Source organism: Rutidosis leptorrhynchoides, chromosome 3 (assembly GCF_046630445.1).
Source record: "Rutidosis leptorrhynchoides isolate AG116_Rl617_1_P2 chromosome 3, CSIRO_AGI_Rlap_v1, whole genome shotgun sequence".
NCBI classification, from domain to species: domain Eukaryota; kingdom Viridiplantae; phylum Streptophyta; class Magnoliopsida; order Asterales; family Asteraceae; genus Rutidosis; species Rutidosis leptorrhynchoides.
This window is the reverse complement of record NC_092335.1, coordinates 115,794,308-115,804,179: the sequence shown is the minus strand read 5'-3', so window position 1 is coordinate 115,804,179 and position 9,872 is coordinate 115,794,308. Positions and strand designations below refer to the sequence as shown.

At 37.0% G+C, this 9,872-nt stretch overlaps 1 pseudogene; it reads left to right on the top strand.

Annotated features, from left to right (window-relative positions):
• The first annotated feature begins 646 nt into the window (after positions 1–646).
• On the top strand, positions 647–9,231 carry LOC139896697 (tubby-like F-box protein 3; annotated as a pseudogene).
• Positions 9,232–9,872: the final 641 nt, after the last annotated feature.

Below are 9,872 nucleotides of genomic sequence, written 5' to 3'. Positions count from 1 at the left end.
TCACATGCATTGTACATGACAAGGGTTAACGCACAATTTGATGGAGGGACGCGGATTGTAAAATTAAAATAATTAAGGGATGCGAAAAGCCAAATTAAAAACCAAGGGATGCTGTTAGCGATTTGTAGTAAAATAGAGGGACCGAGCAAAAAAGTCTTTCTTAATTATGATTGTACACTAAAGCTACTAAGCCTGATTACTAACGTCTCCGAATGTGATTAGTCTGATTTGAATTTGTCGTGTAACGCACATGTTCTTAAGTATAACAAATATACTTAAGCAACTCACCCACAACAATACTTATTATACTGTCTTTATCATATCGTTAAATGATATAACATTTTACGATTCAAGTTTATTTGTTGAGGAGTCCTCCTGCAACGCACATGCTCTTAAATCTAAATCTAGTAAATCCCCTAAATTTGTTTCTTTCAATCAAAAACCCAACTAGTTTCATCTTCTAATCACTACACCTGAATTAGATACGACTCACAAATACGAAATCAAATTCCTTGTTATTAGTCAATTATATACAACATTATCAGTACTGCTGTTTCTCACTTGCATTTATGATAGTTATTAGGGTTTGTGTGTGCGTTAACGACGTCTTTTAAGAATATAATTTAAGATATGAAGGTAGAATTTGGGAGCATTTCTCGAATAGGTTTCGGATTGAGATCAACATCACAACGAGCTGATGCGTTGAAGCAAAGTTGTTGGGAGAATATGCCGCCTGAGCTGTTACGTGACGTGTTGATGAGGATTGAAGCGTCTGAGTCTACATGGCCTATGAGGAAGAATGTCGTTTCGTGTGCTGGTGTTTGTAGGAATTGGAGAAAAATTATGAAAGAGATTGTTGAGAATCCGGAATTTTCAGGCAAATTGACGTTCCAATTTCATTGAAGCAGGTTTGTTATGTTTTTGTTAGTATTAAATAAATATAGCTGCATATGTTCAGTGTTTTGATTTTTTTACTTGTTGTTAACAAATATTTTGAAGATGGAAAGATTGCATTTGATAATTTTTTTTTTTTTTTTTTTTTTTTGAAAAGCAAGATGATTCTATTAATAACCAAAGTTCTTACACAATACAAAATACACAAACACACGAACATACAAACACACGAAACAAATTACACGATACAAATGAGAAGAAACACACGATACGAAATACACTAACGCGAAGAGGAATGCACTAAAACAAGCCCAAACATAAAAGATGACATGTTGCAGAGGACACAACCTAACACCCGCAATTAGAAGGACTTGATAACCACTTTAACCAATCTAGCTTAATTTTCTTGCATCGACGAGAGATCCATTCGAAGGAAAGAAGTTGGATTTCGTTATGGACCGAAGGAATTGTTTCGCCTTTGTTATTAAAAACCTTTTGGTTCCTATTTTTCCAAATTAGATAACAAACACACCAACTTAGCGCTTGCCAAACCCTCTTCATAATCTCGGAAGAATGATTCCCGAAATTGCCATAAAAAATGTTCCCGTAATTGAAATTGTTTAAGCTAAAACCCCACCAATTTAGCATCCTAATCCAAATTGAATTTGCAAAGTGACACGAAAAAAGGACATGCTCCACCGCTTCCAACCCGTCATCGCAAACCGGACAACGAACGCTATTCAAATCAATATCCCGTTTATCTAACTCAACACGAACCGGTAACCTACCCCTTCTCGCACGCCAAATAAATAATTCCACCTTTTTCGGAACTAAGCTATTACGAAGTGTTTCAATAGCTATGGTATCCGAAGCTGGTGTAATATTATCAATCATAGAAGTAAGCCGACGAACCGAAAACATACCATTACTTTCATGAACCCATTTCCAGCCATCAACCGCACCAGGTATTAACGAAACAGACCCGATCAGACCCTTCAGTTCGATTAATTCAGTAGCAGTTCCTCTAGAAGGAATTCTGGACCACAACCACGACCCGATTTCTGAACCGTCACCTGCTGCACAATGAACCAGTACCCGATCTTTAACAGTTGCATTATTCTGCTCCTCTAACACATACAATCTTTTAAACTTGTCCCGCAACTTCATGTCCCCAACCCAAATATCGTCCCAAAAGGAAATGGAAGATCCATCTCCAATCACCCGAGAGAAAGAGTTTGAAAAGCTCAAACCCAAATCATCAACCGCTTTTCCTGCACCACAAATTGCATTTGATAATTATGTATTTGATCATGTCCAACTCCATCAAAAGTTCAGTTAATATGCTCATGCTTCCTTTTCATTATTTTGGATTGCGACTGTGAGACTAAGTTGAAACACCTTGTAAATGGATCCCCATTTTATGTAGTTCATGCTATATCGTATCTGGACTTTTGTATTGTGTCTGTGTATCTGTATACGTGTAAATTCGATATGGTAAGTGAAGTTCTGTTTGGGTCAATCACCACTGTATTGTTTTCATCATATTATATATGGAGTAATCTTTTTTTCTACTATTAGAGCATATCTTTTTTTAAATGTCACTTGTTAGAATATGTAGATAAATACGTAGGTAGATGTATATCATTTAATATAGTCGGTGCACTGGTGCATTCGGTGCATTTAATATAGGCGGTGGAATTTAATTCTGTTGTTGGTATTAGTTAGGAGAAGCATTAAATTGGCAGTTATTCTTGTATTCACCGGGTCTATAAATACCCGTATAACCGGTTGTAATAAGAAGTGGGATATAGAAATAATTTCAAGTTAATTTTCATAATCTTGTATTCTCTGAATTACATGGTATCAGAGCGTACCTGTGTGAATTTGTGAGTATTTAAGAGTGTCAGTTGTGTACCCCGTAAGTATAGTCCGTTATGGGTCATGAGCACCCATGCGAGTGTTCTTCAAGTTTTGATATACTAGTTCCATTGTGAGTCCTAGTGATTGTGTTTCCGAGGCTTCATTTGTTATATAAAAGAAAGAAAAAAAAGAAAAAAACCTGTACAGTCCGCTGTCTCGAATCACCCACTTTCAGTCACTCCGCTGTCGTTCTGCTTTCCGGTATGCTTGTCTTGAAAATCCGACCAAAACCCCAGTGTATTTTGGTCTGTTCTGTGGTGTCAATTTTCGAATTCAATATGTGTTTTTTTGTGGACTTCTTTTGTGAGGGTTTGGTGACTGTATTTGTTATAGCTGTGATTGTTAATGTTTTCGGTGTAGTATTTTGATTTTGGTTAGCAGCAAGTACTTCCAGTTGTGGTTTTAAATAAAGCAAAATCTAGTGATCACTTTAATTATGGGTGATGTAGAGTAGACGTGCCAGCACAACATTTGAAGACTACTTTAATATTTGAAAGAGACATTACTTTTAAAAAGTGGGTCATTATAGAAAAGTGAGTTGGTGAGTTTTATTTAGAGTATTTTGTTTGGTTCCTGTTCTAATTATTAAATTGGGTTCTCTATATTATTAATTATTAAATTAAATTCATTATGAGTAATGTCAAGAAAATTTCCTCGCCTTATACGTTCACAATCTCTGCGGAAGATTATGAAGAATATGTCCGATTAAAAGAATTCGTGAAGCTCAAAACACCAATAGCCACTTTTGCTGAATCAATACATGCCTTTTATCATCCGCCTCTAAATGGGTCATCGATTCTGGTGCTTCAGATCACATGACAGGTAATCACCATCTATTCTCCAATTTTAAATCACAACCATCTCATGTCACAATTGCAAATGGCACAACCTCTCCGGTCCTTGGTTTTGGTACTGTCAACGTCACCCCTTCTATTTCATTGTCATCGGTTTTAAGTCTACCTAACTTCTCATTTAATTTGTTTTCCGTTAACAAAATTACTCGAGATTTGAATTGTGTTGCTTTACTCTATCCTGATTGTTGTGTCTTCCAGGATCTATCGACAAAGCATATTATTGGTAAAGGAAGGGTATCTGATGGCCTATACATACTTGAACCTGAAACTAAAATACCACGCTCTTTCGTATGCTCTAAGTCATCATCCCCTTATGAGATGCATTGTAGGTTGGGACATCCTTCTCTTCAGAGTATGAAGAAATTATGTCCTGAATTTTCTAATTTATCGTCTCTATATTGTGAGTCATGTCAGTTTGCTAAACACCATCAAATCCACTTACCTCCCAGAGTCAATAAACGAGCTTCAGCTCCATTTGAATTGGTTCACTCTGATGTTTGGGGACCATGTTCAGTTACTTCCAAACCCGGTTTTAAGTACTTTGTTACCTTCATTGATGATTATTCTCGTGTTACCTGGCTTTATTTGATGAAAAGTCGTTCCGAAGTATTTACTCACTTCTGCTCATTCGTTACTGAAATAAAAACGCAATTTCAGGTTCCGGTTCAAACTTTGAGAAGTGATAATGCCAAAGAATTTCTTTCTGAATCATTTTCGTCATATATGCTTCAGAATGGTATCCTTCACGAGTCATCTTGTGTTGACACACCACATTTTGGGCTGACGCTGTTTCAACTGCATGTTTCCTTATAAATCGAATGCCATCCGCTGTCCTTAATGGTGATATTCCATATTCAGTCTTGTTTCCCACGAAATCTTTATTTCCGATTGAACCAAAGATTTTTGGTAGCACTTGTTTTGTTCGGGACACTCAACCTCACCTCACTAAATTAGATCCTAAGTCCATAAAATGTGTGTTTCTTGGATATTCTCGTCTTCAGAAAGGTTACAGATGTTTTTCCCCTACTCTTCAACGTTATGTTGTTTCTCGAGATGTCACATTTGAAGAAAAGTTACCTTTCTTTCCGATGACCACTTCTCGCAATCATCAGGAAAGTGATGACTTATTGGCATATGTTGTACATACACTAGTTCCCACACCAAATCCCACACAAAATCCTACACCAGATCCCACATCAGATCCCATACCATCTGGCCAATCTGATCACTTTCAATATGTATACAGTCGGCGTCCCCGTCCTACATCAGAGCCCGCTCCTGTACCACAATCATCGTCGGTAGATCCTTCCGGTGAGTCATCAAGTGATGTTTCTGGTGATATTCTTGACACTCTAAATCATTCTAGAGAGTCACCAAGTGAAGTTTCAGATTCCGATATACCCATTGCTCTTCAAAAAGGTAAACGTACATGTACTTATCTTATGATAAATTGTCCGTATCTTCTCGCGCTTTTGTTGCTACTCTAGACTCTGTCACTATTCCGAAAACTGTTGGTGAAGCTTTAGCTCATCCTGGATGGCGTGCCGCTATGATTGAGGAAATGAATGCTCTTGATCATAATGGCACTTGAGCCTTAGTTGACTTACCTGTTACCAAAAAGGCAATTGGTTGTAAGTGGGTTTTCACAATAAAGGTTAATCCTGATGGTTCTTTGGCACGGTTGAAAGCTCGGTTAGTTGCTAAGGGTTATGCTCAAACATATGGGGTGGATTATTCTGAGACTTTTTCTCCTGTTGCTAAACTCACATCTGTTAGGTTATTCATCTCTTTAGCTGCTACATATCAGTGGAGAATGCATTTTTACATGAAAATTTGCAGGAAGAAGTCTATATGGAACAACCACCTGGGTTTGTTGCTCAGGGGGAGTCTGGTAAAGTATGCAAATTACGAAAAGCAATATATGGTTTGAAGCAATCTCCTCGTGCCTGGTTTACAAAGTTCAATGCGGTAGTTAGGGACTTCGGCCTAAAAAGGAGTGCATATGATCACTCGGTATTCTTCGCTTCATCAAGATCTGGTTGCATTTTACTTGTTGTTTATGTAGATGATATTATAATTACCGGGAGTGATAAAGAAGGAATTAAGAGGTTGAAAACATTCTTAAGCACTCAATTTCAAACAAAGGATCTCGGTCCTTTGAAATATTTTCTTGGTATTGAAGTCTCTCGAAACAAAAAAGGCATTTTCTTATCTCAGAGAAAGTATTGCTTAGATGTACTCATTGATTCCGGTGTGATTGACGGAAAACCTTGTGAATCACCAATGATACCGAATTTAAAGTTGAAGACTGATGACGGAGAACTACTCATCAATCCAGAAAAGTATAGAAGAATCGTCGGCAAGTTGAATTATCTTACTCTCACCCGTCCTGATATTGCCTTTCCCGTGAGTATTGTTAGTCAGTTTCTATCGTCTCCAAGAACCTCACATTGGGATGCCGTCACTCATATTTTGAAGTACTTGAAAGCTACTCAAGGTCGTGGTATCTTGTACCAGAATCATGGTCATCACACTATTGAGGGTTTTTCTGATGCTGATTATAATGGTGATCCCGCAACTAAACGATCTGTTGTATTGTGTCTTTGTTGGAGGAAATCTTGTATCTTGGAAAATCAAGAAACAGAAGGTAGTATCTCGTTCAAGTGCGGAATCCGAGTATCGAGCCATGGCACAAACTACTTGTGAGCTTATATGGGTTAGTAATATTCTTGACGAGATTGGTTTTGCTCAGTCCGAGCCAATGAACTTGTGGTGTGATAACAAAGCAGCCATTCATATTGCAAAGAACCCAGTCTTTCATGAAAGAACCAAACATATAGAAGTTGACTGTCATTTCACTCGAGAAAAGCTAGAAGAAGGAATTATCAGAATACCTCACGTCAAAAGTAATGAACAGTTGGCCGATACCTTCACCAAAGCATTACCTGGAAATTGTATCCGTCGGTTTTGTGGCAAGCTGGGCATGATCAATATCTATGCTCCAGCTTGAGGGGGAGTGTTAGAATATGTAGATAAATACGTAGGTAGATGTATATCATTTAATATAGTCGGTGCACTGGTGCATTCGGTGCATTTAATATAGGCGGTGGAATTTAATTCTGTTGTTGGTATTAGTTAGGAGAAGCATTAAATTGACAGTTATTCTTGTATTCACCGGGTCTATAAATACCCGTATAACCGGTTGTAATAAGAAGTGGGATACAGAAATAATTTCAAGTTAATTTTCATAATCTTGTATTCTCTGAATTACATCACTTAAATTGTTAATTGCTTATTTATAGCGGGGTTCAAGGGGATCTTTAATACAATGCTTCATAAAGCGTAATTGCAGTGCTCAAACATATCATCTCCACCTCAGTTTGAATCCAGGTATCGTGCTAATTACTTCTTGGCCTCTACGTCTTGACATTTATGTTCCCATGGCTTCTCAAATGAACTTATAGAGTTGTAGATATAGCATATAAAGTTTTTGGTTGTTAATGCTTGCCAGTTTTAAAGGGCACTTTCAGGTGTCTACTATGAAACTTTACTAATAAAATACGAGTATATGAATCAACGTATTTCATTTTGATCAGGGAAAATTATATTGATTGGAAATGGAAATCTTGCCTCTCGAGTGTACATGCAAAATATTTTACTATTCTAACATTTAAGATAGTAATTTGAATGCAAATAGCTTTCTTTACCTTCTTGCTCTTTAAACGGATCTTTCTATAACGTTAATAACTTCAGTGTTGTGTACGTCTCTATTATACCACGTAGCTAGGTAAGCCAGTAGAAGGCCACTTTAATACCCCTTACTATTTAATCTTTTCTATAATTTAAAGTAATCTTCTAATATGAATCATTAACAGAGTCAAACGAAGATGGGAAGTTTCTCCTTGCTGCTAAAAAATGTAAACATGCTAAATGCACGGATTATATTATCTCTCTAAACGCAGAAGACGTACCGAAAGGCAGCAGCACCTACATAGGAACGTTGAGGTAAGCTAACCATAATAATACAAATCAACTGTTTATTCAACAATATTCTTAAGTAACTGAACTACTATAACAGATCAAACTTCCTTGGATCAAAATTCACGCTCTATGATGCACAACCTTCAAATGGGGCAGCTTTAGCTACAAAATGTTGTTCCTTCAGGCCCGGGAGTATGAAACGAGTATCACTAAGGGTTCCTACTGGAAACTTCCTAGTTACCCAAATTTCATATAAGCCATATCTCCGTGGATCTAGGTAAAAACGATCCTAAAACATGTGCTATATTGGATGATATTGTTTGGACTAATAAGTAATAAGCACACATACCACAATAGTTAGTTGATAGTACATTGTTGCACTTCTTATTGTATGTTCAATGGTAGAGGTGGCAATTTGGGCAGGTTGGGCAAGTAGGTCAAAAACTATACATGTTACTTTGACCTAAAACACATTTTTTCCATGGTATTTCTTTGAAATATATTATTTCCGTACATTTCTTTTTGTTTAATAAAATTATTGAGGATTTATGCATCATGGACAAGATAATTGACTTATCTGGCCCATTTGATCCGTTTATTTATTTCTAAAAATTTCCTTAATTGTTAGACCCATTACGGAGCGAACAAAAATCTGAATCAACCCAATTCAATTTTAATGTTATCTTTAACAGGGCAGTCAAAATCTCGGTCAAATCTCGGTCAACGTCCGATAAACTGAATATGTCGGTCAAATCTCGGTCAACATCCGATAAATTGAATATCTCGGTAAAATCTTGGTCAACATTTGTTTGTAGTTATATAGTATATTATGTATCATAAAAATTATCTCAAAAGTCTAATATCTATACATATATATATAAATATATATTTAAAAGTATATATTTATATTAAAAAGTCAATGCTAGTCAATGACCGAGTTCTCCGAGAACTCCCAAAAATTGTCCAGCCGAGAACTCCCCGAGTTCCGAGTTCTTCAACCTTGCTGGTAACCGAATTCTTACAGTATCATAGACCATTTTAGTACGCAGGTTTGGCCTAACCTGACATGCTTTTACCTGCACATAAAACGACTGGGTTATCCCAAACCCAATTTGACCCATTACCTAACCCATTCATTTTGCCACTCCAAAAGATAACCAGAGTATGTGAACATCAACTTCTGATTGTTATGTTGATTTATTTTTGTTGAATATCATTTTGGGTTATATATACCAGTTCAAGGGGGATACAATGTGTGATGAATGTGGGACCATCGTTGTCTATTGAGAAGGAATCAATGTTGTTGTTGAAGAATAAGGACGTTAAGTGGACCGAGACCCAACTATTTTGTGGGTGCTTCAACTTCAATGGGTGGGTGAGTTTTGTGTCATGGTCACGTGTATGGCACGTGCCATCTGTGTGCATAAGAATCACATGCCCAACACGTGTGGTCTGTTGCTCAAGCTTGAACAGGCTATCAGTCACTCCCGCCATTCTTTTGTTGTTAAATAGGAGTTAGTTAGCAAAGTGTAATTCAGTTTTTCTGTTATCAATTTGTAATTGAACTCTCCCTCTTTTCTGTAACGAACTCAATTGTTCCAATTGTGAATATTAATCCCAATTCGATTTTGAAACTAATTCATAAACCCTAGTTTCCAGATTGATTGTATGTTGTTTGATTTCGATTATTAAGATCCAGATTAAACAAATTAAGATCATATCAAGTGGTATCAGAGCGATTTCCTGGTAAATCTGAAGCAAATTGAAGGTCAATTTAAGCAAGATGGTAGCGGCGACAAGATCTACGAACGGCGGTGATGAGGTCATACCGGAATATATGCGAATAGCTATAGAGCAATTAAATCAAAGAATTGACACTATGTTGATTCAACATCAATGTTTTACGGATGAAATCCAGAAACTCAAGAACGGAGGTGAAGGTGCAGGCCGTAGAGCTGGAACGCAACTAACCAGGTTAACAAAAGTTGAGTTTCCAAGATTTGACGGTGAAGATGTAAGAGAATGGATTTATAGGTGCAATCAGTTCTTTGCAGTAGATCAAATGGAAGATGAAGAGAAGATTCGTTTGGTATCAATCTATCTGCACAAGAAAGCATTGACTTGGCATCAACAATTCATCAAAAGTCATGGTGAAGAGGTTGAATGGTCAGTTTATGAGGCAGCTATTTTGAAGAGATTTTGTAACATCCCGCCTTTTTCCGT